The sequence below is a fragment of the Montipora capricornis genome, chromosome 7 (genome assembly GCF_036669925.1).
Source record: "Montipora capricornis isolate CH-2021 chromosome 7, ASM3666992v2, whole genome shotgun sequence".
In the NCBI taxonomy this organism is placed as follows: Eukaryota; Metazoa; Cnidaria; class Anthozoa; order Scleractinia; family Acroporidae; genus Montipora; species Montipora capricornis.
In genome coordinates this window covers 49,458,658-49,483,892 of record NC_090889.1, presented here as the reverse complement: position 1 = coordinate 49,483,892, position 25,235 = coordinate 49,458,658, and the positions used below count along the sequence as shown (strand labels likewise).

Genomic DNA, 25,235 nt, shown 5'->3' with positions numbered 1-25,235 from the left:
AGCGAGGCGCACACAACGATCGCTCTTGTACAGTGGGCAGCAGCACCAGCATTGCATGGCACTTGCGTTGACGGCAAGAGGACAAAGCACATTGTGCTTGCTCTGACCTCGTTTTCATTTTCCCTTATAACAAAGTTAATTTTCACGGCAAATTACTTGTCTACGACCATACCACAGGGAAAACACCCGGTTCTCGTCCGATCACCGAAGTTAAGCCCTGTCGGGCGGGGTTAGTACTTGGATGGGAGACCGCCTGGGAATACCCCGTGTTGTAGGCTTCCCTTTTTCCTTCTGTACACTTGATTATCTCAAAAAATCTCAGTTTCTTCAATAATGAAGAGAACATCCAAACCAGCTTTTTTGAACACAACATGCCAACGATATGTCAAAGATGAGACATACAACAAAAACAAAATAGTTCACACGAGAAAGTGGAACTTGTATTCCCAAGAGAGCGCGTGCGCGCGAGATCTTATCAATCCAACGTTTATGACATGAAACGTATCTTTTCGTGTGAGCAAAGAACAGGATACGACAAGTAAAAAATGCATGCACTGTTATGCATTAGATGGAAGTTAACCTAGCCGGATGATATGTATACAACGAAGGCTACAACACTACAACATTCATCTTGCGAAAACGTGACTTACGTGACGTAGCGCACTTCAAAGTCTTACTGTTCCCTGCTCAACACGGACAGTACGTATTCAAAGGGCCGATAACACACTATCCTGACCATGAAATATTTACTTTTTATGATAACAATCCAATTAACTGATAACATAGAGAAACCACAAAAGTGTTGGCCACAGAAATGTAACGCCAACTGATCTGGCGGGTCCTCAGTTACTCAATGCAAAACGGGCTCTCCAGAACGCAAACATAACACAACGCAAAAGAAATCTATCGCGATGGAGCAGTACAAACACACATCCACTTACGTTTTTGAAACGATGCACGAGGGATAAGAGCTCGACCCGCTGGCATTTTCTTGTCTCACTCGTCTATCGATGGAAATCGATGCGGCTGAAATAAACACGTCCCTCTCCCTCTCTGTACGGCCAAGAATGAGAGAAATAAAATCACAGTTTTGCAGTGCACCAAGTACGGAACATTCACCTACAATTTCAGCAGTGGACTTCACAAATACAACTCACCTTCCTTAGTCCTTACACCGCCACCGCATCTCCTTCCCTGCCCTGCCTGAAACGTTACCAACAAACCTTCCCATTAGCCAACTTTGCCACCGGGGTTTGGTGCGGGGGACTAGCGCGAACGCAGGTCCCCACTACCAGAAATTATACGCTCGAGTTACCCACATTTGGGGTAATCGCAAGGGTCAACCCAATCGAAGTGCAATGAAAGAGCCTCACCTTGAGAGGACTGCCTCCCTGATCACAGTGCCTCCCGCGTCAGGTAAGTATGCCTTTTCAGCCTCTCCGGAACCGCAAAACGCAACTTGTCTGCGCATACCATGTGGTAATGAGGTCACGTGCTCCTCGTCCTGTCGTGTCGTGCTGTCCACTCGCTGCTATGCTACCTAGAAAAGAGAAGAGAATGTGAAGGTTGGTTGCTTGGTCACTTGTTTTTCTGCTTTCACTTGATTATTTCTTCCCCAGAGGGAAGTGGGCCACGCTCGGAGGTAGTGCTTATACCGAGGCAACCCGTGGCCGGGACGAGGCAAGCCTCTTTTCCACGGCCCAGTTCCAAAAATCAGTTTAATATATGAGCTGCTCGATGAGCAGCGTATCAGATATTAAGCTGATAAGAACAGATACTACACTTGATCTTAGCCAAAAGGCCGAGAAGCGATGCCCGTAAATGCTCACAGCGGACAAGGTGCTCCCAGTCTCATGGCCACGAGATATGGTGGTCCGATTACAATCCGTGCCAAGGAAGGAATGCCCAAAAGCCAACCTGAAAGCGAGGCGCACACAACGATCGCTCTTGTACAGTGGGCAGCAGCACCAGCATTGCATGGCACTTGCGTTGACGGCAAGAGGACAAATGCACATTGTGATTGCTCTGACCTCGTTTTCATTTTCCCTTATAACAAAGTTAATTTTCACGGCAAATTACTTGTCTACGACCATACCACAGGGAAAACACCGGTTCTCGTCCGATCACCGAAGTTAAGCCCTGTCGGGCGGGGTTAGTACTTGGATGGGAGACCGCCTGGGAATACCCCGTGTTGTAGGCTTCCCTTTTTCCCTTCCGTACACTTGATTATCTCAAAAAATCTCAGTTTCCTTTCAATGAAAGAACATTCCAAACCAGGTTTTTTGAACACAACATGCCAACGATATGTCAAAGATGAGACATACAACAAAAACAAAAAATAGTTCACACGAGAAAGTGGAACTTGTATTCCCAAGGGAGCGCGTGCGCGCGAGATCTTATCAATCCAAACGTTTATGACATGAAACGTATCTTTTCGTGTGAGCAAAGAACAGGCTACGACAAGTAAAAAATGCATGCACTGTTATGCATTAGATGGAAGTTAACCTAGCCCGGATGATATGTATACAACGAAGGCTACAACACTATAACATTGATCTTGCGAAAACGTGACTTATGTGACGTAGCGCACTTCAAAGTCTACTGTTCCCTACTCAACACGGACAGTACGTATTGAAAGGGTGCATAACACACTATCCTGAGCATAAAAGATTTTACTTTTTATGATAACAATTCAATTAACTGATAACATAGAGAAACCACAAAGTGTTGGCCACAGAAATGTAACGCCAACTGATCTGGCGGGTCCCAGTTACTCAATGCAAAACGGGCTCTCCAGAACGCAACATAACACAACGCAAAAGAAATCTATCGCGATGGAGCAGTACAAACACACATCCACTTACGTTTTTGAAACGATGCACGAGGATAAGAGCTCGACCCGCTGGCATTTTCTTGTCTCACTCGTCTATCGATGGAAATCGATGCGGCTGAAATAAACACGCCCTCTCGTCTCCCTCTCTGTACGGCCAAGAATGAGAAGAAATGAAATCACAGTTTTTGCAGTGCACCAAGTACGGAACATTCACCTACAATTTCAGCAGTGGACTTCACAAATACAACTCACCTTCCTTAGTCCTTACACCGCCACCGCATCTCCTTCCCTGCCCTGCCTGAAACGTTACCAACAAACCTTTCCCATTAGCCAACTTTGCCACCGGGGTTTGGTGCGGGGACTAGCGCGAACGCAGGTCCCCACTACCAGAAATTATACGCTCGAGTTACCCACATTTGGGGTAATCGCAAGGGTCAACCCAATCGAAGTGCAATGAAAGAGCCTCACCTTGAGAGGACTGCCTCCCTGATCACAGTGCCTCCCGCGTCAGGTAAGTATGCCTTTTCAAGCCTCTCCGGAACCGCAAAACGCAACTTGTCTGCGCATACCATGTGGTAATGGGGGTCACGTGCTCCTCGTCCTGTCGTGTCGTGCTGTCCACTCGCTGCTATGCTACCTAGAAAAGAGAAGAGAATGTGAAGGTTGGTTGCTTGGTCACTTGTTCTGCTTTCACTTGATTATTTCTTCCCCAGAGGGAAGTGGGCCACGCTCGGAGGTAGTGCTATACCGAGGCAACCCGTGGCCGGGACGAGGCAAGCCTCTTTTCCACGGCCCAGTTCCAAAAATCAGTTTAATATATGAGCTGCTCGATGAGCAGCGTATCAGATATTAAGCTGATAAGAACAGATACTACACTTGATCTTAGCCAAAAAGGCCGAGAAGCGATGCCCGTAAATGCTCACAGCGGACAAGGTGCTCCCAGTCTCATGGCCACGAGATATGGTGGTCCGATTACAATCCGTGCCAAGGAAGGAATGCCCAAAGCCAACTTGAAAGCGAGGCGCACACAACGATCGCCCTTGTACAGTGGGCAGCAGCACCAGCATTGCATGGCACTTGCGTTGACGGCAAGAGGACAAATGCACATTGTGCTTGCTCTGACCTCGTTTTCATTTTCCCTTATAACAAAGTTAATTTTCACGGCAAATTACTTGTCTACGACCATACCACAGGGAAAACACCGGTTCTCGTCCGATCACCGAAGTTAAGCCCTGTCGGGCGGGGTTAGTACTTGGATGGGAGACCGCCTGGGAATACCCCGTGTTGTAGGCTTCCCTTTTTCCTTCTGTACACTTGATTATCTCAAAAAATCTCAGTTTCCTCAATGAAAGAACATTCCAAACCAGCTTTTTTGAACACAACATGCCAACGATATGTCAAAGATGAGACATACAACAAAAAACAAAATAGTTCACACGAGAAAGTGGAACTTGTATTCCCAAGGGAGCGCGTGCGCGCGCGAGATCTTATCAATCCAACGTTTATGATGACATGAAACGTATCCTTTCGTGTGAGCAAAGAACAGGCTACGACAAGTAAAAAATGCATGCACTGTTATGCATTAGATGGAAGTTAACCTAGCCCGGATGATATGTATACAACGAAGGCTACAACACTACAACATTGATCTTGCGAAAACGTGACTTACGTGACGTAGCGCACTTCAAAGTGTTACTGTTCCCTACTCAACACGGACAGTACGTATTGAAAGGGTGATAACACACTATCCTGAGCATAAAATATTTACTTTTTATGATAACAATTCAATTAACTGATAACATAGAGAAACCACAAAGTGTTGGCCACAGAAATGTAACGCCAACTGATCTGGCGGGTCCTCAGTTACTCAATGCAAAACGGGCTCTCCAGAACGCAACATAACACAAACGCAAAAGAAATCTATCGCGATGGAGCAGTACAAACACACATCCACTTACGTTTTTGAAACGATGCACGAGGATAAGAGCTCGACCCGCTGGCATTTTCTTGTCTCACTCGTCTATCGATGGAAATCGATGCGGCTGAAATAAACACGCCCTCTCGCTCTCTGTACGGCCAAAAATGAAAGAAATGAAAATCACAGTTTTGCAGTGCACCAAGTACGGAACATTCACCTACAATTTCAGCAGTGGACTTCACAAATACAACTCACCTTCCTTAGTCCTTACACCGCCACCGCATCTCCTTCCCTGCCCTGCCTGAAACGTTACCAACAAAACCTTCCCATTAGCCAACTTTGCCACCGGGGTTTGGTGCGGGGACTAGCGCGAACGCAGGTCCCCACTACCAGAAATTATACGCTCGAGTTACCCACATTTGGGGTAATCGCAAGGGTCAACCCAATCGAAGTGCAATGAAAGAGCCTCACCTTGAGAGGACTGCCTCCCTGATCACAGTGCCTCCCGCGTCAGGTAAGTATGCCTTTTCAATCTCTCCGGACCGCAAAACGCAACTTGTCTGCGCATACCATGTGGTAATGGGGGTCACGTGCTCCTCGTCCTGTCGTGTCGTGCTGTCCACTCGCTGCTATGCTACCTAGAAAAGAGAAGAGAATGTGAAGGTTGGTTGCTTGGTCACTTTTTCTGCTTTCACTTGATTATTTCTTCCCCAGAGGGAAGTGGGCCACGCTCGGAGGTAGTGCTATACCGAGGCAACCCGTGGCCGGGACGAGGCAAGCCTCTTTTCCACGGCCCAGTTCCAAAAATCAGTTTAATATATGAGCTGCTCGATGAGCAGCGTATCAGATATTAAGCTGATAAGAACAGATACTACACTTGATCTTAGCCAAAAGGCCGAGAAGCGATGCCCGTAAATGCTCACAGCGGACAAGGTGCTCCCAGTCTCATGGCCACGAGATATGGTGGTCCGATTACAATCCGTGCCAAGGAAAGGAATGCCCAAAGCCAACCTGAAAGCGAGGCGCACACACAACGATCGCCCTTGTACAGTGGGCAGCAGCACCAGCATTGCATGGCACTTGCGTTGACGGCAAGAGGACAAATGCACATTGTGATTGCTCTGACCTCGTTTTCATTTCCCCTTATAACAAAGTTAATTTTCACGGCAAATTACTTGTCTACGACCATACCACAGGGAAAACACCGGTTCTCGTCCGATCACCGAAGTTAAGCCCTGTCGGGCGGGGTTAGTACTTGGATGGGAGACCGCCTGGGAATACCCCGTGTTGTAGGCTTCCCTTTTTCCTTCCGTACACTTGATTATCTCAAATAATCTCAGTTTCCTCCATGAAAGAACATTCCAAACCAGCTTTTTTTGAACACAAACATGCCAACGATATGTCAAAGATGAGACATACAACAACAAAACAAAATAGTTCACACGAGAAAGTGGAACTTGTATTCCCAAGGGAGCGCGTGCGCGCGAGATCTTATCAATCCAACGTTTATGACATGAAACGTATCCTTTCGTGTGTGAGCAAAGAACAGGATACGACAAGTAAAAAAAATGCATGCACTGTTATGCATTAGATGGAAGTTAACCTAGCCCGGATGATATGTATACAACGAAGGCTACAACACTATAACATTGATCTTGCGAAAACGTGACTTATGTGACGTAGCGCACTTCAAAGTCTTACTGTTCCCTACTCAACACGGACAGTACGTATTCAAAGGGCCGATAACACACTATCCTGACCATAAAATATTTACTTTTTATGATAACAATTCAATTAACTGATAACATAGAGAAACCACAAAGTGTTGGCCACAGAAATGTAACGCCAACTGATCTGGCGGGTCCTCAGTTACTCAATGCAAAACGGGCTCTCCAGAACGCAACATAACACAACGCAAAAGAAATCTATCGCGATGGAGCAGTACAAACACACATCCACTTACGTTTTTGAAACGATGCACGAGGATAAGAGCTCGACCCGCTGGCATTTTCTTGTCTCACTCGTCTATCGATGGAAATCGATGCGGCTGAAATAAACACGTCGTCTCCGCTCTCTCTACGGCCAAGAATGAAGAGAAATGAAATCACAGTTTTTTCAGTGCACCAAGTACGGAACATTCACCTACAATTTCAGCAGTGGACTTCACAAATACAACTCACCTTCCTTAGTCCTTACACCGCCACCGCATCTCCTTCCCTGCCCTGCCCTGCCTGAAACGTTACCAACAAACCTTCCCATTAGCCAACTTTGCCACCGGGGTTTGGTGCGGGGACTAGCGCGAACGCAGGTCCCCACTACCAGAAATTATACGCTCGAGTTACCCACATTTGGGGTAATCGCAAGGGTCAACCCAATCGAAGTGCAATGAAAGAGCCTCACCTTGAGAGGACTGCCTCCCTGATCACAGTGCCTCCCGCGTCAGGTAAGTATGCCTTTTCAGCTCTCCGGAACCGCAAAACGCAACTTGTCTGCGCATACCATGTGGTAATGGGGGGTCACGTGCTCCTCGTCCTGTCGTGTCGTGCTGTCCACTCGCTGCTATGCTACCTAGAAAAGAGAAGAGAATGTGAAGGTTGGTTGCTTGGTCACTTTTTCTGCTTTCACTTGATTATTTCTTCCCCAGAGGGAAGTGGGCCACGCTCGGAGGTAGTGCTATACCGAGGCAACCCGTGGCCGGGACGAGGCAAGCCTCTTTTCCACGGCCCAGTTCCAAAAATCAGTTTAATATATGAGCTGCTCGATGAGCAGCGTATCAGATATTAAGCTGATAAGAACAGATACTACACTTGATCTTAGCCAAAAGGCCGAGAAGCGATGCCCGTAAATGCTCACGGCGGACAAGGTGCTCCCAGTCTCATGGCCACGAGATATGGTGGTCCGATTACAATCCGTGCCAAGGAAGGAATGCCCAAAGCCAACCTGAAAGCGAGGCGCACACAACGATCGCCCTTGTACAGTGGGCAGCAGCACCAGCATTGCATGGCACTTGCGTTGACGGCAAGAGGACAAATGCACATTGTGCTTGCTCTGACCTCGTTTTCATTTTCCCCTTATAACAAAGTTAATTTTCACGGCAAATTACTTGTCTACGACCATACCACAGGGAAAACACCGGTTCTCGTCCGATCACCGAAGTAAAGCCCTGTCGGGCGGGTTAGTAGTACTTGGATGGGAGACCGCCTGGGAATACCCCGTGTTGTAGGCTTCCCTTTTTCCTTCCTGTACACTTGATTATCTCAAAAAATCTCAGTTTCTTTCATGAAAGAACATTCCAAACCAGCTTTTTTTGAACCACAACATGCCAACGATATGTCAAAGATGAGACATACAACAAAAAACAAATAGTTCACACGAGAAAGTGGAACTTGTATTCCCAAGGGAGCGCGCGTGCGCGCGAGATCTTATCCATCCAACGTTTATGACATGAAACGTATCCTTTCGTGTGAGCAAAGAACAGGATACGACAAGTAAAAAATGCATGCACTGTTATGCATTAGATGGAAGTTAACCTAGCCCGGATGATATGTATACAACGAAGGCTACAACACTATAACATTCATCTTGCGAAAACGTGACTTACGTGACGTAGCGCACTTCAAAGTCTTACTGTTCCCTGCTCAACACGGACAGTACGTATTGAAAGGGCCGCATAACACACTATCCTGAGCATGAAAATATTTACTTTTTATGATAACAATCCAATTAACTGATAACATAGAGAAACCACAAAGTGTTGGCCACAGAAATGTAACGCCAACTGATCTGGCGGGTCCCTCAGTTACTCAATGCAAAACGGGCTCTCCAGAACGCAACATAACACAACGCAAAAGAAATCTATCGCGATGGAGCAGTACAAACACACATCCCACTTACGTTTTCGAAACGATGCACGAGGATAAGAGCTCGACCCGCTGGCATTTTCTTGTCTCACGTCTATCGATGGAAATCGATGCGGCTGAAATAAACACGTCCTCTCGCTCTCTCTACGGCCAAGAATGAGAGAAATAAAATCACAGTTTTCAGTGCACCAAGTACGGAACATTCACCTACAATTTCAGCAGTGGACTTCACAAATACAACTCACCTTCCTTAGTCCTTACACCGCCACCGCATCTCCTTCCCTGCCCTGCCTGAAACGTTACCAACAAACCTTCCCATTAGCCAACTTTGCCACCGGGGTTTGGTGCGGGGACTAGCGCGAACGCAGGTCCCCACTACCAGAAATTATACGCTCGAGTTACCCACATTTGGGGTAATCGCAAGGGTCAACCCAATCGAAGTGCAATGAAAGAGCCTCACCTTGAGAGGACTGCCTCCCTGATCACAGTGCCTCCCGCGTCAGGTAAGTATGCCTTTTCAGCCTCTCTCCGGAACCGCAAAACGCAACTTGTCTGCGCATACCATGTGGTAATGGAGGTCACGTGCTCCTCGTCCTGTCGTGTCGTGCTGTCCACTCGCTGCTATGCTACCTAGAAAAGAGAAGAGAATGTGAAGGTTGGTTGCTTGGTCACTTGTTTCTGCTTTCACTTGATTATTTCTTCCCCAGAGGGAAGTGGGCCACGCTCGGAGGTAGTGCTATACCGAGGCAACCCGTGGCCGGGACGAGGCAAGCCTCTTTTCCACGGCCCAGTTCCAAAAATCAGTTTAATATATGAGCTGCTCGATGAGCAGCGTATCAGATATTAAGCTGATAAGAACAGATACTACACTTGATCTTAGCCAAAAGGCCGAGAAGCGATGCCCGTAAATGCTCACAGCGGACAAGGTGCTCCCAGTCTCATGGCCACGAGATATGGTGGTCCGATTACAATCCGTGCCAAGGAAAGAATGCCCAAAGCCAACTTGAAAGCGAGGCGCACACACAACGATCGCCCTTGTACAGTGGGCAGCAGCACCAGCATTGCATGGCACTTGCGTTGACGGCAAGAGGACAAATGCACATTGTGATTGCTCTGACCTCGTTTTCATTTCCCCTTATAACAAAGTTAATTTTCACGGCAAATTACTTGTCTACGACCATACCACAGGGAAAACAACCGGTTCTCGTCCGATCACCGAAGTTAAGCCCTGTCGGGCGGGGTTAGTACTTGGATGGGAGACCGCCTGGGAATACCCGTGTTGTAGGCTTCCCTTTTTCCTTCCGTACACTTGATTATCTCAAAAAATCTCAGTTTTCTCAATGAAAGAACATTCCAAACCAGCTTTTTTGAACACAACATGCCAACGATATGTCAAAGATGAGACATACGACAAAAACAAAATAGTTCACACGAGAAAGTGGAACTTGTATTCCCAAGGGAGCGCGTGCGCGCGAGATCTTATCCATCCAACGTTTATGACATGAAACGTATCCTTTCGTGTGAGCAAAGAACAGGCTACGACAAGTAAAAAATGCATGCACTGTTATGCATTAGATGGAAGTTAACCTAGCCCGGATGATATGTATACAACGAAGGCTACAACACTATAACATTCATCTTGCGAAAACGTGACTTATGTGACGTAGCGCACTTCAAAGTGTTACTGTTCCCTACTCAACACGGACAGTACGTATTGAAAGGGTGCATAACACACTATCCTGAGCATGAAAGATTTACTTTTTATGATAACAATCCAATTAACTGATAACATAGAGAAACCACAAAGTGTTTGCCCACAGAAATGTAACGCCAACTGATCTGGCGGGTCCTCAGTTACTCAATGCAAAACGGGCTCTCCAGAACGCAACATAACACAACGCAAAAGAAATCTATCGCGATGGAGCAGTACAAACACACATCCACTTACGTTTTTGAAACGATGCACGAGGATAAGAGCTCGACCCGCTGGCATTTTCTTGTCTCACTCGTCTATCGATGGAAATCGATGCGGCTGAAATAAACACGCCCGTCTCGCTCTCTCTCTACGGCCAAAATGAGAGAAATGAAAATCACAGTTTTGCAGTGCACCAAGTACGGAACATTCACCTACAATTTCAGCAGTGGACTTCACAAATACAACTCACCTTCCTTAGTCCTTACACCGCCACCGCATCTCCTTCCCTGCCCTGCCTGAAACGTTACCAACAAACCTTCCCATTAGCCAACTTTGCCACCGGGGTTTGGTGCGGGGACTAGCGCGAACGCAGGTCCCCACTACCAGAAATTATACGCTCGAGTTACCCACATTTGGGGTAATCGCAAGGGTCAACCCAATCGAAGTGCAATGAAAGAGCCTCACCTTGAGAGGACTGCCTCCCTGATCACAGTGCCTCCCGCGTCAGGTAAGTATGCCTTTTCAATCTCTCCGGAACCGCAAAACGCAACTTGTCTGCGCATACCATGTGGTAATGGGGGTCACGTGCTCCTCGTCCTGTCCTGTCGTGTCGTGCTGTCCACCGCTGCTATGCTACCTAGAAAAGAGAAGAGAATGTGAAGGTTGGTTGCTTGGTCACTTTTTTCTGCTTTCACTTGATTATTTCTTCCCCAGAGGGAAGTGGGCCACGCTCGGAGGTAGTGCTATACCGAGGCAACCCGTGGCCGGGACGAGGCAAGCCTCTTTTCCACGGCCCAGTTCCAAAAATCAGTTTAATATATGAGCTGCTCGATGAGCAGCGTATCAGATATTAAGCTGATAAGAACAGATACTACACTTGATCTTAGCCAAAAGGCCGAGAAGCGATGCCCGTAAATGCTCACAGCGGACAAGGTGCTCCCAGTCTCATGGCCACGAGATATGGTGGTCCGATTACAATCCGTGCCAAGGAAAGAATGCCCAAAGCCAACTTGAAAGCGAGGCGCACAAACGATCGCCCTTGTACAGTGGGCAGCAGTACCAGCATTGCATGGCACTTGCGTTGACGGCAAGGACAAATGCACATTGTGATTGCTCTGACGAGGTTCATTCCGGGATAACAAAGTTAATTGTCACGGGGGGGCGGAACCTCAGATTGGCAGCGAGTCCACAGATGGACGAAGTTCTGGACGTTAAATTTTCACGGCAGGACACACCGGTTCTCGTCCGATCACTTTAAGCCCTGTCGGGCGGGCTTAGTACTTGGATGGGAGACCGCCTGGGAATACCCCGGTTGTAGGCTTCCCTTTTTTCCTTCCGTACACTTGATTATCTCAAATAATCTCAGTTTCCTCCAATGAAAGAACATTCCAAACAAGCTTTTTTGAACACAACATGCCAACGATATGTCAAAGATGAGACATACAACAAAAACAAAATAGTTCACACGAGAAAGTGGAACTTGTATTCCCAAGGGAGCGCGTGGGCGCGAGATCTTATCCATCCAACGTTTATGACATGAAACGTATCCTTTCGTGTGACAAAGAACAGGAGGCGGACAAGTAAAAAATGCAGCAGGCTTTTATGCATTACGATGGAAGTTAACCTAGCCCGGATGATATGTATACAACGAAGGCTACAACACAAATATAACATTCATCTTGCGAAAACGTGACTTATGTGACGTAGCGCACTTCAAAGTGTTACTGTTCCCTACTCAACACGGACAGTACGTATTGAAAGGGTGATAACACACTATCCTGACAATAAAATATTTACTTTTTATGATAACAATTCAATTACTTGATAACATAGAGAAACCACAAAGTGTTGGCCACAGAAAATAAAGGCCAACTGATCAAAGGACTGATCTGGTCCATCATTTACGTCAATGCACGAACAGGGCACTCCTCCAGAACGCAACAACATAACACAACGCAAAAGAAATCTATCGCGATGGAGCAGTACAAACACACATCCACTTACGTTTTCGAAACGATGCACGAGGATAAGAGCTCGACCCGCTGGCATTTTCTTGTCTCACTCGTCTATCATGGAAATCGATGCGGCGAATAAACACGCCCTCTCGCCTCTCTCTACGGCCAAAAATGAAAATAATAACAATCACAGTTTTGCAGTGCACCAAGTACGGAACATTCACCTACAATTTCAGCAGTGGACTTCACAAATACAACTCACCTTCCTTAGTCCTTTACACCGCCACCGCATCTCCTTCCCTGCCCTGCCTGAAACGTTACCAACAAACCTTCCCATTAGCCAACTTTGCCACCGGGGTTTGGTGCGGGGACTAGCGCGAACGCAGGTCCCCACTACCAGAAATTATACGCTCGAGTTACCCACATTTGGGGTAATCGCAAGGGTCAACCCAATCGAAGTGCAATGAAAGAGCCTCACCTTGAGAAGACTGCCTCCCCTGATCACAGTGCCTTCGCGTCAGGTAAGATGCCTTTTCAGTCTCCGGGACCGTATGCGCCATACCATATGTCAAAACTCCAGGAAAGTATGCCTTTTCAATTTCTCCGGGAACCGCAAACTTGTCTGCGCATACCATGTGGTAATGGAGGTCACGTGCTCCTCGTCCTGTCGTGTCGTGCTGTCCACTCAGCACTCGCTGCTATGCTACCTAGAAAAGAGAAGAGAATGTGAAGGTTGGTTGCTTGGTCACTTGTTCTGCTTTCACTTGATTATTTCTTCCCCAGAGGGAAGTGGGCCACGCTCGGAGGTAGTGCTATACCGAGGCAACCCGTGGCCGGGACGAGGCAAGCCTCTTTTCCACGGCCCAGTTCCAAAAAATCAGTTTAATATATGAGCTGCTCGATGAGCAGCGTATCAGATATTAAGCTGATAAGAACAGATACTACCAATTGATCTTAGCCAAAAGGCCGAGAAGCGATGCCCGTAAATGCTCACGGCGGACAAGGTGCTCCCAGTCTCATGGCCCACGAGATATGGTGGTCCGATTACAATCCGTGCCAAGGAAGGAATGCCCAAAGCCAACTGAAAGCGAGGCGCACACAACGATCGCCCTTGTACAGTGGGCAGCAGCACCAGCATTGCATGGCACTTGCGTTGACGGCAAGAGGACAAATGCACATTGTGCTTGCTCTGACCTCGTTTTCATTTTCCCTTATAACAAAGTTAATTTTCACGGCAAATTACTTGTCTACGACCATACCACAGGGAAAACACCGGTTCTCGTCCGATCACCGAAGTTAAGCCCTGTCGGGGGGGTTAGTACTTGGATGGGAGACCGCCTGGGAATACCCCGTGTTGTAGGCTTCCCTTTTTCCTTCCGTACACTTGATTATCTCAAAAAATCTCAGTTTTCCTCCATGAAAGAACATCCAAAACCAGCTTTTTTGAACACAACATGCCAACGATATGTCAAAGATGAGACATACAACAAAAAAACAAAATAGTTCACACGAGAAAGTGGAACTTGTATTCCCAAGGGAGCGCGTGCGCGCGAGATCTTATCAATCCAACGTTTATGACATGAAACGTATCCTTTCGTGTGAGCAAAGAACAGGCTACGACAAGTAAAAAATGCATGCACTGTTATGCATTAGATGGAAGTTAACCTAGCCCGGATGATATGTATACAACGAAGGCTACAACACTACAACATTCATCTTGCGAAAACGTGACTTATGTGACGTAGCGCACTTCAAAGTCTTACTGTTCCCTACTCAACACGGACAGTACGTATTGAAAGGGTGCATAAGACACTATCCTGACCATAAAAGATTTACTTTTTATGATAACAATCCAATTAACTGATAACATAGAGAAACCACAAAGTGTTGGCCACAGAAATGTAACGCCAACTGATCTGGGCGGGTCCTCAGTTACTCAATGCAAAACGGGCTCTCCAGAACGCAACATAACACAACGCAAAAGAAATCTATCGCGATGGAGCAGTACAAACACACATCCACTTACGTTTTTGAAACGATGCACGAGGATAAGAGCTCGACCCGCTGGCATTTTCTTGTCTCACTCGTCTATCGATGGAAATCGATGCGGCTGAAATAAACACGCCCTCTCCCTCTCTCTACGGCCAAAAATGAGAGAAATGAATCACAGTTTTGCAGTGCACCAAGTACGGAACATTCACCTACAATTTCAGCAGTGGACTTCACAAATACAACTCACCTTCCTTAGTCCTTACACCGCCACCGCATCTCCTTCCCTGCCCTGCCTGAAACGTTACCAACAAACCTTCCCATTAGCCAACTTTGCCACACGGGGTTTTGGTGCGGGGACTAGCGCGAACGCAGGTCCCCACTACCAGAAATTATACGCTCGAGTTACCCACATTTGGGGTAATCGCAAGGGTCAACCCAATCGAAGTGCAATGAAAGAGCCTCACCTTGAGAGGACTGCCTCCCTGATCACAGTGCCTCCCGCGTCAGGTAAGTATGCCTTTTCAGCTCTCCGGAACCGCAAAACGCAACTTGTCTGCGCATACCATGTGGTAATGGAGGTCACGTGCTCCTCGTCCTGTCGTGTCGTGCTGTCCACTCGCTGCTGCTATGCTACCTAGAAAAGAGAAGAGAATGTGAAGGTTGGTTGCTTGGTCACTTTTTCTGCTTTCACTTGATTATTTCTTCCCCAGAGGGAAGTGGGCCACGCTCGGAGGTAGTGCTATACCGAGGCAACCCGTGGCCGGGACGAGGCAAGCCTCTTTTCCACGGCCCAGTTCCAAAAATCAGTTTAATATATGAGCTGCTCGATGAGCAGCGTATCAGATATTAAGCTGATAAGAACAGATACTACACTTGATCTTAGCCAAAAGGCCGAGAAGCGATGCCCGTAAATGCTCACAGCGGGACAAGGTGCTCCCAGTCTCATGGCCACGAGATATGGTGGTCCGATTACAATCCGTGCCAAGGAAAGGAATGCCCAAAGCCAACTTGAAAGCGAGGCGCACACAACGATCGCCCTTGTACAGTGGGCAGCAGCACCAGCATTGCATGGCACTTGCGTTGACGGCAAGAGGACAAATGCACATTGTGATTGCTCTGACCTCGTTTTCATTTTCCCCTTATAACAAAGTTAATTTTCACGGGCAAATTACTTGTCTACGACCATACCACAGGGAAAACACCGGTTCTCGTCCGATCACCGAAGTTAAGCCCTGTCGGGCGGGGTTAGTACTTGGATGGGAGAGACCGCCTGGGAATACCCCGTGTTGTAGGCTTCCCTTTTTCCTTCCGTACACTTGATTATCTCAAAAATCTCAGTTTCCTTCAATGAAAGAACATTCCAAACCAGCTTTTTTGAACACAACATGCCAACGATATGTCAAAAGATGAGACATACACACAAAAACAAAATAGTTCACACGAGAAAGTGGAACTTGTATTCCCAAGGGAGCGCGTGCGCGCGAGATCTTATCCATCCAACGTTTATGACATGAAACGTATCCTTTCGTGTGAGCAAAGAACAGGCTACGACAAGTAAAAAATGCATGCACTGTTATGCATTAGATGGAAGTTAACCTAGCCCGGATGATATGTATACAACGAAGGCTACAACACTATAACATTCATCTTGCGAAAACGTGACTTATGTGACGTAGCGCACTTCAAAGTGTTACTGTTCCCTACTCAACACGGACAGTACGTATTGAAAGGGTGCCGATAACACACTATCCTGAGCATAAAAATATTTACTTTTTATGATAACAATCCAATTAACTGATAACATAGAGAAACCACAAAGTGTTGGCCACAGAAATGTAACGCCAACTGATCTGGCGGGTCCTCAGTTACTCAATGCAAAACGGGCTCTCCAGAACGCAACATAACACACGCAAAAGAAATCTATCGCGATGGAGCAGTACAAACACACACATCACTTACGTTTTTGAAACGATGCACGAGGATAAGAGCTCGACCCGCTGGCATTTTCTTGTCTCACTCGTCTATCGATGGAAATCGATGCGGCTGAAATAAACACGTCGTCTCGCCTCTCTGTACGGCCAAAAATGAAAGAAATAAAATCACAGTTTTTTCAGTGCACCAAGTACGGAACATTCACCTACAATTTCAGCAGTGGACTTCACAAATACAACTCACCTTCCTTAGTCCTTACACCGCCACCGCATCTCCTTCCCTGCCCTGCCTGAAACGTTACCAACAAACCTTCCCATTAGCCAACTTTGCCACCGGGGTTTGGTGCGGGGACTAGCGCGAACGCAGGTCCCCACTACCAGAAATTATACGCTCGAGTTACCCACATTTGGGGTAATCGCAAGGGTCAACCCAATCGAAGTGCAATGAAAGAGCCTCACCTTGAGAGGACTGCCTCCCTGATCACAGTGCCTCCCGCGTCAGGTAAGTATGCCTTTTCAATCTCTCCGGAACCGCAAAACGCAACTTGTCTGCGCATACCATGTGGTAATGGGGGTCACGTGCTCCTCGTCCTGTCGTGTCGTGCTGTCCACTCGCTGCTATGCTACCTAGAAAAGAGAAGAGAATGTGAAGGTTGTTGCTTTGGTCACTTGTTCTGCTTTCACTTGATTATTTCTCCCCAGAGGGAAGTGGGCCACGCTCGGAGGTAGTGCTATACCGAGGCAACCCGTGGCCGGGACGAGGCAAGCCTCTTTTCCACGGCCCAGTTCCAAAAAATCAGTTTAATATATGAGCTGCTCGATGAGCAGCGTATCAGATATTAAGCTGATAAGAACAGATACTACACTTGATCTTAGCCAAAAGGCCGAGAAGCGATGCCCGTAAATGCTCACAGCGGACAAGGTGCTCCCAGTCTCATGGCCACGAGATATGGTGGTCCGATTACAATCCGTGCCAAGGAAAGGAATGCCCAAAGCCAACCTGAAAGCGAGGCGCACACAACGATCGCCCTTGTACAGTGGGCAGCAGTACCAGCATTGCATGGCACTTGCGTTGACGGCAAGAGGACAAATGCACATTGTGATTGCTCTGACCTCGTTTTCATTTTCCCTTATAACAAAGTTAATTTTCACGGCAAATTACTTGTCTACGACCATACCACAGGGAAAACACCGGTTCTCGTCCGATCACCGAAGTTAAGCCCTGTCGGGCGGGGTTAGTACTTGGATGGGAGACCGCCTGGGAATACCCCGTGTTGTAGGCTTCCCTTTTTCCTTCCGTACACTTGATTATCTCAAATAATCTCAGTTTCCTCCAATGAAAGAACATTCCAAACCAGGTTTTTTGAACACAACATGCCAACGATATGTCAAAGATGAGACATACACAAAAACAAAATAGTTCACACGAGAAAGAAAGTGGAACTTGTATTCCCAAGGGAGCGCGTGCGCGCGCGAGATCTTATCCATCCAACGTTTATGACATGAAACGTATCCTTTTCGTGTGAGCAAAGAACAGGATACGACAAGTAAAAAAATGCATGCACTGTTATGCATTAGATGGAAGTTAACCTAGCCCGGATGATATGTATACAACGAAGGCTACAACACTACAACATTCATCTTGCGAAAACGTGACTTATGTGACGTAGCGCACTTCAAAGTCTTACTGTTCCCTGCTCAACACGGACAGTACGTATTCAAAGGGTGCATAACAACACTATCCTGACCATGAAAGATTTACTTTTTATGATAACAATTCAATTAACTGATAACATAGAGAAACCACAAAGTGTTGGCCACAGAAATGTAACGCCAACTGATCTGGCGGGTCCTCAGTTACTCAATGCAAAACGGGCTCTCCAGAACGCAACATAACACAACGCAAAAGAAATCTATCGCGATGGAGCAGTACAAACACACATCCACTTACGTTTTTGAAACGATGCACGAGGATAAGAGCTCGACCCGCTGGCATTTTCTTGTCTCACTCGTCTATCGATGGAAATCGATGCGGCTGAAATAAACACGTCGTCTCTCTCTCTCTACGGCCAAAAATGAAAGAAATGAAATCACAGTTTTTCAGTGCACCAAGTACGGAACATTCACCTACAATTTCAGCAGTGGACTTCACAAATACAACTCACCTTCCTTAGTCCTTACACCGCCACCGCATCTCCTTCCCTGCCCTGCCTGAAACGTTACCAACAAACCTCCCATTAGCCAACTTTGCCACCGGGGTTTGGTGCGGGGACTAGCGCGAACGCAGGTCCCCACTACCAGAAATTATACGCTCGAGTTACCCACATTTGGGGTAATCGCAAGGGTCAACCCCAATCGAAGTGCAATGAAAGAGCCTCACCTTGAGAGGACTGCCTCCCTGATCACAGTGCCTCCCGCGTCAGGTAAGTATGCCTTTTCAATCTCTCCGGGACCGCAAAACGCAACTTGTCTGCGCATACCATGTGGTAATGGAGGTCACGTGCTCCTCGTCCTGTCGTGTCGTGCTGTCCACTCGCTGCTATGCTACCTAGAAAAGAGAAGAGAATGTGAAGGTTGGTTGCTTGGTCACTTTTTTTCTGCTTTCACTTGATTATTTCTTCCCCAGAGGGAAGTGGGCCACGCTCGGAGGTAGTGCTATACCGAGGCAACCCGTGGCCGGGACGAGGCAAGCCTCTTTTCCACGGCCCAGTTCCAAAATCAGTTTAATATATGAGCTGCTCGATGAGCAGCGTATCAGATATTAAGCTGATAAGAACAGATACTACACTTGATCTTAGCCAAAAGGCCGAGAAGCGATGCCCGTAAATGCTCACGGCGGACAAGGTGCTCCCAGTCTCATGGCCACGAGATATGGTGGTCCGATTACAATCCGTGCCAAGGAAGGAATGCCCAAAGCCAACTTGAAAGCGAGGCGCACACAACGATCGCCCTTGTACAGTGGGCAGCAGCACCAGCATTGCATGGCACTTGCGTTGACGGCAAGAGGACAAATGCACATTGTGCTTTGCTCTGACCTCGTTTTCATTTCCCTTATAACAAAGTTTAATTTTCACGGCAAATTACTTGTCTACGACCATACCACAGGGAAAACACCGGTTCTCGTCCGATCACCGAAGTTAAGCCCTGTCGGGCGGGGTTAGTACTTGGATGGGAGACCGCCTGGGAATACCCCGTGTTGTAGGCTTCCCTTTTTCCTTCTGTACACTTGATTATCTCAAAAAATCTCAGTTTCTTTCAATGAAAGAACATTCCAAACCAGGTTTTTTGAACACAACATGCCAACGATATGTCAAAGATGAGACATACGACAAAAACAAAATAGTTCACACGAGAAAGTGGAACTTGTATTCCCAAGGGAGCGCGTGCGCGCGAGATCTTATCAATCCAACGTTTATGACATGAAACGTATCTTTTCGTGTGAGCAAAGAACAGGATACGACAAGTAAAAAATGCATGCACTGTTATGCATTAGATGGAAGTTAACCTAGCCCGGATGATATGTATACAACGAAGGCTACAACACTACAAACATTGATCTTGCGAAAACGTGACTTACGTGACGTAGCGCACTTCAAAGTCTTACTGTTCCCTGCTCAACACGGACAGTACGTATTCAAAGGGTGCCGATAAGACACACTATCCTGACCATGAAATATTACTTTTTATGATAACAATCCAATTAACTGATAACATAGAGAAACCACAAAGTGTTGGCCACAGAAATGTAACGCCAACTGATCTGGCGGGGTCCTCAGTTACTCAATGCAAAACGGGCTCTCCAGAACGCAACATAACACAACGCAAAAGAAATCTATCGCGATGGAGCAGTACAAACACACATCCACTTACGTTTTCGAAACGATGCACGAGGATAAGAGCTCGACCCGCTGGCATTTTTCTTGTCTCACTCGTCTATCGATGGAAAATCGATGCGGCTGAAATAAACACGTCGTCTCCCTCTCTGTACGGCCAAGAATGAGAGAAATGAAATCACAGTTTTTCAGTGCACCAAGTACGGAACATTCACCTACAATTTCAGCAGTGGACTTCACAAATACAACTCACCTTCTTTAGTCCTTACACCGCCACCGCATCTCCTTCCCTGCCCTGCCTGAAACGTTACCAACAAACCTTCCCATTAGCCAACTTTGCCACCGGGGTTTGGTGCGGGGACTAGCGCGAACGCAGGTCCCCACTACCAGAAATTATACGCTCGAGTTACCCACATTTGGGGTAATCGCAAGGGTCAACCCAATCGAAGTGCAATGAAAGAGCCTCACCTTGAGAGGACTGCCTCCCCTGATCACAGTGCCTCCCGCGTCAGGTAAGTATGCCTTTTCAGCCTCTCCGGGACCGCAAAACGCAACTTGTCTGCGCATACCATGTGGTAATGGGGGTCACGTGCTCCTCGTCCTGTCGTGTCGTGCTGTCCACTCGCTGCTATGCTACCTAGAAAAGAGAAGAGAATGTGAAGGTTGGTTGCTTGGTCACTTTTTCTGCTTTCACTTGATTATTTCTTCCCCAGAGGGAAGTGGGCCACGCTCGGAGGTAGTGCTATACCGAGGCAACCCGTGGCCGGGACGAGGCAAGCCTCTTTTCCACGGCCCAGTTCCAAAAATCAGTTTAATATATGAGCTGCTCGATGAGCAGCGTATCAGATATTAAGCTGATAAGAACAGATACTACACTTGATCTTAGCCAAAAGGCCGAGAAGCGATGCCCGTAAATGCTCACGGCGGACAAGGTGCTCCCAGTCTCATGGCCACGAGATATGGTGGTCCGATTACAATCCGTGCCAAGGAAGGAATGCCCAAAGCCAACTTGAAAGCGAGGCGCACACAACGATCGCTCTTGTACAGTGGGCAGCAGCACCAGCATTGCATGGCACTTGCGTTGACGGCAAGAGGACAAATGCACATTGTGCTTGCTCTGACCTCGTTTTCATTTTCCCTTATAACAAAGTTAATTTTCACCGGGCAAATTACTTGTCTACGACCATACCACAGGGAAAACACCGGTTCTCGTCCGATCACCGAAGTTAAGCCCTGTCGGGCGGGGTTAGTACTTGGATGGGAGACCGCCTGGGAATACCCCGTGTTGTAGGCTTCCCTTTTTCCTTCTGTACACTTGATTATCTCAAAAAATCTCAGTTTCTTTCAATGAAAGAACATTCCAAACCAGGTTTTTTGAACACAAACATGCCAACGATATGTCAAAGATGAGACATACAACAAAAACAAAATAGTTCACACGAGAAAAGTGGAACTTGTATTCCCAAGGAGCGCGTGCGCGCGAGATCTTATCCATCCAACGTTATGACATGAAACGTATCTTTTCGTGTGAGCAAAGAACAGGATACGACAAGTAAAAAATGCATGCACTGTTATGCATTAGATGGAAGTTAACCTAGCCCGGATGATATGTATACAACGAAGGCTACAACACTACAACATTGATCTTGCGAAAACGTGACTTACGTGACGTAGCGCACTTCAAAGTGTTACTGTTCCCTGCTCAACACGGACAGTACGTATTCAAAGGGCCGATAAGACACTATCCTGACCATGAAAGATTTACTTTTTATGATAACAATCCAATTAACTGATAACATAGAGAAACCACAAAGTGTTGGCCACAGAAATGTAACGCCAACTGATCTGGCGGGTCCTCAGTTACTCAATGCAAAACGGGCTCTCCAGAACGCAACATAACACAACGCAAAAGAAATCTATCGCGATGGAGCAGTACAAACACACATCCACTTACGTTTTCGAAACGATGCACGAGGATAAGAGCTCGACCCGCTGGCATTTTCTTGTCTCACTCGTCTATCGATGGAAATCGATGCGGCTGAAATAAACACGCCGTCTCTCCTCTCTGTACGGCCAAGAATGAAAGAGAATAAAATCACAGTTTTCAGTGCACCAAGTACGGAACATTCACCTACAATTTCAGCAGTGGACTTCACAAATACAACTCACCTTCCTTAGTCCTTACACCGCCACCGCATCTCCTTCCCTGCCCTGCCTGAAACGTTACCAACAAACCTTCCCATTAGCCAACTTTGCCACCGGGGTTTGGTGCGGGGACTAGCGCGAACGCAGGTCCCCACTACCAGAAATTATACGCTCGAGTTACCCACATTTGGGGTAATCGCAAGGGTCAACCCAATCGAAGTGCAATGAAAGAGCCTCACCTTGAGAGGACTGCCTCCCTGATCACAGTGCCTCCCGCGTCAGGTAAGTATGCCTTTTCAGCTCTCCGGGACCGCAAAACGCAACTTGTCTGCGCATACCATGTGGTAATGGGGGTCACGTGCTCCTCGTCCTGTCGTGTGTCGTGCTGTCCACTCGCTGCTATGCTACCCTAGAAAAGAGAAGAGAATGTGAAGGTTGGTTGCTTGGTCACTTTTTCTGCTTTCACTTGATTATTTCTTCCCCAGAGGGAAGTGGGCCCACGCTCGGAGGTAGTGCTATACCGAGGCAACCCGTGGCCGGGACGAGGCAAGCCTCTTTTCCACGGCCCAGTTCCAAAAATCAGTTTAATATATGAGCTGCTCGATGAGCAGCGTATCAGATATTAAGCTGATAAGAACAGATACTACACTTGATCTTAGCCAAAAGGCCGAGAAGCGATGCCCGTAAATGCTCACGGCGGACAAGGTGCTCCCAGTCTCATGGCCACGAGATATGGTGGTCCGATTACAATCCGTGCCAAGGAAGGAATGCCCAAAGCCAACCTGAAAGCGAGGCGCACACAACGATCGCTCTTGTACAGTGGGCAGCAGCACCAGCATTGCATGGCACTTGCGTTGACGGCAAGAGGACAAATGCACATTGTGCTTGCTCTGACCTCGTTTTCATTTTCCCTTATAACAAAGTTAATTTTCACGGCAAATTACTTGTCTACGACCATACCACAGGGAAAACACCGGTTCTCGTCCGATCACCGAAGTTAAGCCCTGTCGGGCGGGGTTAGTACTTGGATGGGAGACCGCCTGGGAATACCCCGTGTTGTAGGCTTCCCTTTTTCCTTCTGTACACTTGATTATCTCAAAAAATCTCAGTTTCTTTCAATGAAAGAACATTCCAAACCAGGTTTTTTGAACACAACATGCCAACGATATGTCAAAGATGAGACATACGACAAAAACAAAATAGTTCACACGAGAAAGTGGAACTTGTATTCCCAGGGAGCGCGTGCGCGCGAGATCTTATCAATCCAACGTTTATGACATGAAACGTATCTTTTCGTGTGAGCAAAGAACAGGATACGACAAGTAAAAAATGCATGCACTGTTATGCATTAGATGGAAGTTAACCTAGCCCGGATGATATGTATACAACGAAGGCTACAACACTACAACATTGATCTTGCGAAAACGTGACTTACGTGACGTAGCGCACTTCAAAGTCTTACTGTTCCCTGCTCAACACGGACAGTACGTATTCAAAGGGCCGATAAGACACTATCCTGACCATGAAAGATTTACTTTTATGATAACAATCCAATTAACTGATAACATAGAGAAACCACAAAGTGTTGGCCACAGAAATGTAACGCCAACTGATCTGGCGGGTCCTCAGTTACTCAATGCAAAACGGGCTCTCCAGAACGCAACATAACACAACGCAAAATAAATCTATCGCGATGGAGCAGTACAAACACACATCCACTTACGTTTTCGAAACGATGCACGAGGATAAGAGCTCGACCCGCTGGCATTTTCTTGTCTCACTCGTCTATCGATGGAAATCGATGCGGCTGAAATAAACACGTCGTCTCCCTCTCTGTACGGCCAAGAATGAGAGAAATGAAATCACAGTTTTTCAGTGCACCAAGTACGGAACATTCACCTACAATTTCAGCAGTGGACTTCACAAATACAACTCACCTTCCTTAGTCCTTACACCGCCACCGCATCTCCTTCCCTGCCCTGCCTGAAACGTTACCAACAAACCTTCCCATTAGCCAACTTTGCCACCGGGGTTTGGTGCGGGGACTAGCGCGAACGCAGGTCCCCACTACCAGAAATTATACGCTCGAGTTACCCACATTTGGGGTAATCGCAAGGGTCAACCCAATCGAAGTGCAATGAAAGAGCCTCACCTTGAGAGGACTGCCTCCCTGATCACAGTGCCTCCCGCGTCAGGTAAGTTTTTTTTTTGTTTTTTGGCGGTAGCATGGGCGAGAGTGCAATGCCCATGCGCCATAAAAGACAGCCACGGACAAAGTGAAATGTCCGTGCCACCAAACGGGGGAGCACCAGCTCGCCAAACTCGCTGGGGAATCGAACCCCACCCCTCTTAAAATTCTTAACAGACATACACAGGAACACGAGACAGACTAACGAAAAAATTACCGGCAACGACATGATCGACTTCATCACTGGACACAGACAACTTGTGAGACTTGGCTAGACTTTTGACGAGTTTAAGGACAGTAGACTGATCAGATCCTGGTTTCATTCTTGACAAGGTGAGACGGGTTAACCTTTTAACATCGGACAGGGTCGAAAGTAGAGACGATACTGAATGGGCTGGAGACTCAGGAACTTCATCAGGAACTGGCGGGACGGACATGACAATCTCTCCTTCTTCGACATCAGCAGACACTTCAACATTGGTAGACACTGACGAGACAGACGAGACAGGGCTGCTAACAGAAAAAGACGAGATGGTTGCAGAGGAATCTGACGAGATGGATGGCACAAGGACAGGGAACGAAACAGGAGAACTGGCAGGAACACTGACAGGAACACTGACGGGAGCAGGAGACGAGACTGGGGCACTGACTGAGACGGTGGAAAC

The 25,235-nt window shown here is 47.3% G+C and overlaps 37 non-coding genes across 37 annotated transcripts; 12 read left to right on the top strand and 25 right to left on the bottom strand.

The window, feature by feature from the left end:
* The first annotated feature begins 158 nt into the window (after positions 1 to 158).
* Positions 159 to 278, top strand: LOC138058602 (5S ribosomal RNA). Its single transcript, XR_011134097.1, has one exon. It is a non-coding gene; the product is annotated as a 5S ribosomal RNA (ribosomal RNA).
* A 982-nt stretch (positions 279 to 1,260) lies between these two features.
* Positions 1,261 to 1,424, bottom strand: LOC138058378 (U1 spliceosomal RNA). The gene has a single exon (XR_011133906.1). It is a non-coding gene; the product is annotated as a U1 spliceosomal RNA (small nuclear RNA).
* Positions 1,425 to 1,620: 196 nt separating this feature from the next.
* LOC138058509 (U2 spliceosomal RNA) lies at positions 1,621 to 1,813 on the bottom strand. The gene has a single exon (XR_011134027.1). It is a non-coding gene; the product is annotated as a U2 spliceosomal RNA (small nuclear RNA).
* A 268-nt stretch (positions 1,814 to 2,081) lies between these two features.
* Positions 2,082 to 2,200, top strand: LOC138058593 (5S ribosomal RNA). Its single transcript, XR_011134088.1, has one exon. It is a non-coding gene; the product is annotated as a 5S ribosomal RNA (ribosomal RNA).
* A 988-nt stretch (positions 2,201 to 3,188) lies between these two features.
* Positions 3,189 to 3,352, bottom strand: LOC138058415 (U1 spliceosomal RNA). The gene has a single exon (XR_011133940.1). It is a non-coding gene; the product is annotated as a U1 spliceosomal RNA (small nuclear RNA).
* A 195-nt stretch (positions 3,353 to 3,547) lies between these two features.
* Positions 3,548 to 3,740, bottom strand: LOC138058501 (U2 spliceosomal RNA). The gene has a single exon (XR_011134020.1). It is a non-coding gene; the product is annotated as a U2 spliceosomal RNA (small nuclear RNA).
* Positions 3,741 to 4,007: 267 nt separating this feature from the next.
* LOC138058592 (5S ribosomal RNA) lies at positions 4,008 to 4,126 on the top strand. The gene has a single exon (XR_011134087.1). It is a non-coding gene; the product is annotated as a 5S ribosomal RNA (ribosomal RNA).
* A 983-nt stretch (positions 4,127 to 5,109) lies between these two features.
* On the bottom strand, positions 5,110 to 5,273 carry LOC138058414 (U1 spliceosomal RNA). Its single transcript, XR_011133939.1, has one exon. It is a non-coding gene; the product is annotated as a U1 spliceosomal RNA (small nuclear RNA).
* Positions 5,274 to 5,466: 193 nt separating this feature from the next.
* LOC138058498 (U2 spliceosomal RNA) lies at positions 5,467 to 5,658 on the bottom strand. The gene has a single exon (XR_011134017.1). It is a non-coding gene; the product is annotated as a U2 spliceosomal RNA (small nuclear RNA).
* Positions 5,659 to 5,928: 270 nt separating this feature from the next.
* Positions 5,929 to 6,047, top strand: LOC138058591 (5S ribosomal RNA). The gene has a single exon (XR_011134086.1). It is a non-coding gene; the product is annotated as a 5S ribosomal RNA (ribosomal RNA).
* Positions 6,048 to 7,038: 991 nt separating this feature from the next.
* LOC138058412 (U1 spliceosomal RNA) lies at positions 7,039 to 7,202 on the bottom strand. Its single transcript, XR_011133937.1, has one exon. It is a non-coding gene; the product is annotated as a U1 spliceosomal RNA (small nuclear RNA).
* Positions 7,203 to 7,396: 194 nt separating this feature from the next.
* Positions 7,397 to 7,588, bottom strand: LOC138058497 (U2 spliceosomal RNA). The gene has a single exon (XR_011134016.1). It is a non-coding gene; the product is annotated as a U2 spliceosomal RNA (small nuclear RNA).
* Positions 7,589 to 7,856: 268 nt separating this feature from the next.
* Positions 7,857 to 7,977, top strand: LOC138058364 (5S ribosomal RNA). Its single transcript, XR_011133895.1, has one exon. It is a non-coding gene; the product is annotated as a 5S ribosomal RNA (ribosomal RNA).
* A 981-nt stretch (positions 7,978 to 8,958) lies between these two features.
* Positions 8,959 to 9,122, bottom strand: LOC138058410 (U1 spliceosomal RNA). Its single transcript, XR_011133936.1, has one exon. It is a non-coding gene; the product is annotated as a U1 spliceosomal RNA (small nuclear RNA).
* A 197-nt stretch (positions 9,123 to 9,319) lies between these two features.
* LOC138058496 (U2 spliceosomal RNA) lies at positions 9,320 to 9,511 on the bottom strand. The gene has a single exon (XR_011134015.1). It is a non-coding gene; the product is annotated as a U2 spliceosomal RNA (small nuclear RNA).
* A 269-nt stretch (positions 9,512 to 9,780) lies between these two features.
* Positions 9,781 to 9,899, top strand: LOC138058353 (5S ribosomal RNA). Its single transcript, XR_011133885.1, has one exon. It is a non-coding gene; the product is annotated as a 5S ribosomal RNA (ribosomal RNA).
* Positions 9,900 to 10,878: 979 nt separating this feature from the next.
* On the bottom strand, positions 10,879 to 11,042 carry LOC138058409 (U1 spliceosomal RNA). The gene has a single exon (XR_011133935.1). It is a non-coding gene; the product is annotated as a U1 spliceosomal RNA (small nuclear RNA).
* Positions 11,043 to 11,241: 199 nt separating this feature from the next.
* On the bottom strand, positions 11,242 to 11,433 carry LOC138058494 (U2 spliceosomal RNA). Its single transcript, XR_011134013.1, has one exon. It is a non-coding gene; the product is annotated as a U2 spliceosomal RNA (small nuclear RNA).
* A 1,413-nt stretch (positions 11,434 to 12,846) lies between these two features.
* Positions 12,847 to 13,010, bottom strand: LOC138058474 (U1 spliceosomal RNA). The gene has a single exon (XR_011133996.1). It is a non-coding gene; the product is annotated as a U1 spliceosomal RNA (small nuclear RNA).
* Positions 13,011 to 13,265: 255 nt separating this feature from the next.
* Positions 13,266 to 13,459, bottom strand: LOC138058538 (U2 spliceosomal RNA). Its single transcript, XR_011134055.1, has one exon. It is a non-coding gene; the product is annotated as a U2 spliceosomal RNA (small nuclear RNA).
* A 267-nt stretch (positions 13,460 to 13,726) lies between these two features.
* On the top strand, positions 13,727 to 13,844 carry LOC138058358 (5S ribosomal RNA). The gene has a single exon (XR_011133890.1). It is a non-coding gene; the product is annotated as a 5S ribosomal RNA (ribosomal RNA).
* Positions 13,845 to 14,824: 980 nt separating this feature from the next.
* LOC138058408 (U1 spliceosomal RNA) lies at positions 14,825 to 14,988 on the bottom strand. The gene has a single exon (XR_011133934.1). It is a non-coding gene; the product is annotated as a U1 spliceosomal RNA (small nuclear RNA).
* A 196-nt stretch (positions 14,989 to 15,184) lies between these two features.
* On the bottom strand, positions 15,185 to 15,376 carry LOC138058493 (U2 spliceosomal RNA). The gene has a single exon (XR_011134012.1). It is a non-coding gene; the product is annotated as a U2 spliceosomal RNA (small nuclear RNA).
* Positions 15,377 to 15,647: 271 nt separating this feature from the next.
* LOC138058349 (5S ribosomal RNA) lies at positions 15,648 to 15,768 on the top strand. Its single transcript, XR_011133881.1, has one exon. It is a non-coding gene; the product is annotated as a 5S ribosomal RNA (ribosomal RNA).
* Positions 15,769 to 16,750: 982 nt separating this feature from the next.
* LOC138058407 (U1 spliceosomal RNA) lies at positions 16,751 to 16,914 on the bottom strand. Its single transcript, XR_011133933.1, has one exon. It is a non-coding gene; the product is annotated as a U1 spliceosomal RNA (small nuclear RNA).
* A 193-nt stretch (positions 16,915 to 17,107) lies between these two features.
* LOC138058502 (U2 spliceosomal RNA) lies at positions 17,108 to 17,300 on the bottom strand. The gene has a single exon (XR_011134021.1). It is a non-coding gene; the product is annotated as a U2 spliceosomal RNA (small nuclear RNA).
* Positions 17,301 to 17,568: 268 nt separating this feature from the next.
* On the top strand, positions 17,569 to 17,687 carry LOC138058590 (5S ribosomal RNA). Its single transcript, XR_011134085.1, has one exon. It is a non-coding gene; the product is annotated as a 5S ribosomal RNA (ribosomal RNA).
* A 983-nt stretch (positions 17,688 to 18,670) lies between these two features.
* LOC138058376 (U1 spliceosomal RNA) lies at positions 18,671 to 18,835 on the bottom strand. The gene has a single exon (XR_011133904.1). It is a non-coding gene; the product is annotated as a U1 spliceosomal RNA (small nuclear RNA).
* Positions 18,836 to 19,031: 196 nt separating this feature from the next.
* Positions 19,032 to 19,222, bottom strand: LOC138058510 (U2 spliceosomal RNA). The gene has a single exon (XR_011134028.1). It is a non-coding gene; the product is annotated as a U2 spliceosomal RNA (small nuclear RNA).
* A 268-nt stretch (positions 19,223 to 19,490) lies between these two features.
* On the top strand, positions 19,491 to 19,609 carry LOC138058588 (5S ribosomal RNA). Its single transcript, XR_011134083.1, has one exon. It is a non-coding gene; the product is annotated as a 5S ribosomal RNA (ribosomal RNA).
* Positions 19,610 to 20,592: 983 nt separating this feature from the next.
* On the bottom strand, positions 20,593 to 20,757 carry LOC138058434 (U1 spliceosomal RNA). Its single transcript, XR_011133957.1, has one exon. It is a non-coding gene; the product is annotated as a U1 spliceosomal RNA (small nuclear RNA).
* Positions 20,758 to 20,951: 194 nt separating this feature from the next.
* LOC138058492 (U2 spliceosomal RNA) lies at positions 20,952 to 21,143 on the bottom strand. Its single transcript, XR_011134011.1, has one exon. It is a non-coding gene; the product is annotated as a U2 spliceosomal RNA (small nuclear RNA).
* A 269-nt stretch (positions 21,144 to 21,412) lies between these two features.
* LOC138058587 (5S ribosomal RNA) lies at positions 21,413 to 21,531 on the top strand. Its single transcript, XR_011134082.1, has one exon. It is a non-coding gene; the product is annotated as a 5S ribosomal RNA (ribosomal RNA).
* A 977-nt stretch (positions 21,532 to 22,508) lies between these two features.
* Positions 22,509 to 22,672, bottom strand: LOC138058406 (U1 spliceosomal RNA). The gene has a single exon (XR_011133932.1). It is a non-coding gene; the product is annotated as a U1 spliceosomal RNA (small nuclear RNA).
* Positions 22,673 to 22,868: 196 nt separating this feature from the next.
* On the bottom strand, positions 22,869 to 23,061 carry LOC138058504 (U2 spliceosomal RNA). The gene has a single exon (XR_011134023.1). It is a non-coding gene; the product is annotated as a U2 spliceosomal RNA (small nuclear RNA).
* A 267-nt stretch (positions 23,062 to 23,328) lies between these two features.
* Positions 23,329 to 23,447, top strand: LOC138058586 (5S ribosomal RNA). The gene has a single exon (XR_011134081.1). It is a non-coding gene; the product is annotated as a 5S ribosomal RNA (ribosomal RNA).
* Positions 23,448 to 24,421: 974 nt separating this feature from the next.
* Positions 24,422 to 24,585, bottom strand: LOC138058425 (U1 spliceosomal RNA). Its single transcript, XR_011133950.1, has one exon. It is a non-coding gene; the product is annotated as a U1 spliceosomal RNA (small nuclear RNA).
* Between the last annotated feature and the right edge of the window lie 650 nt (positions 24,586 to 25,235).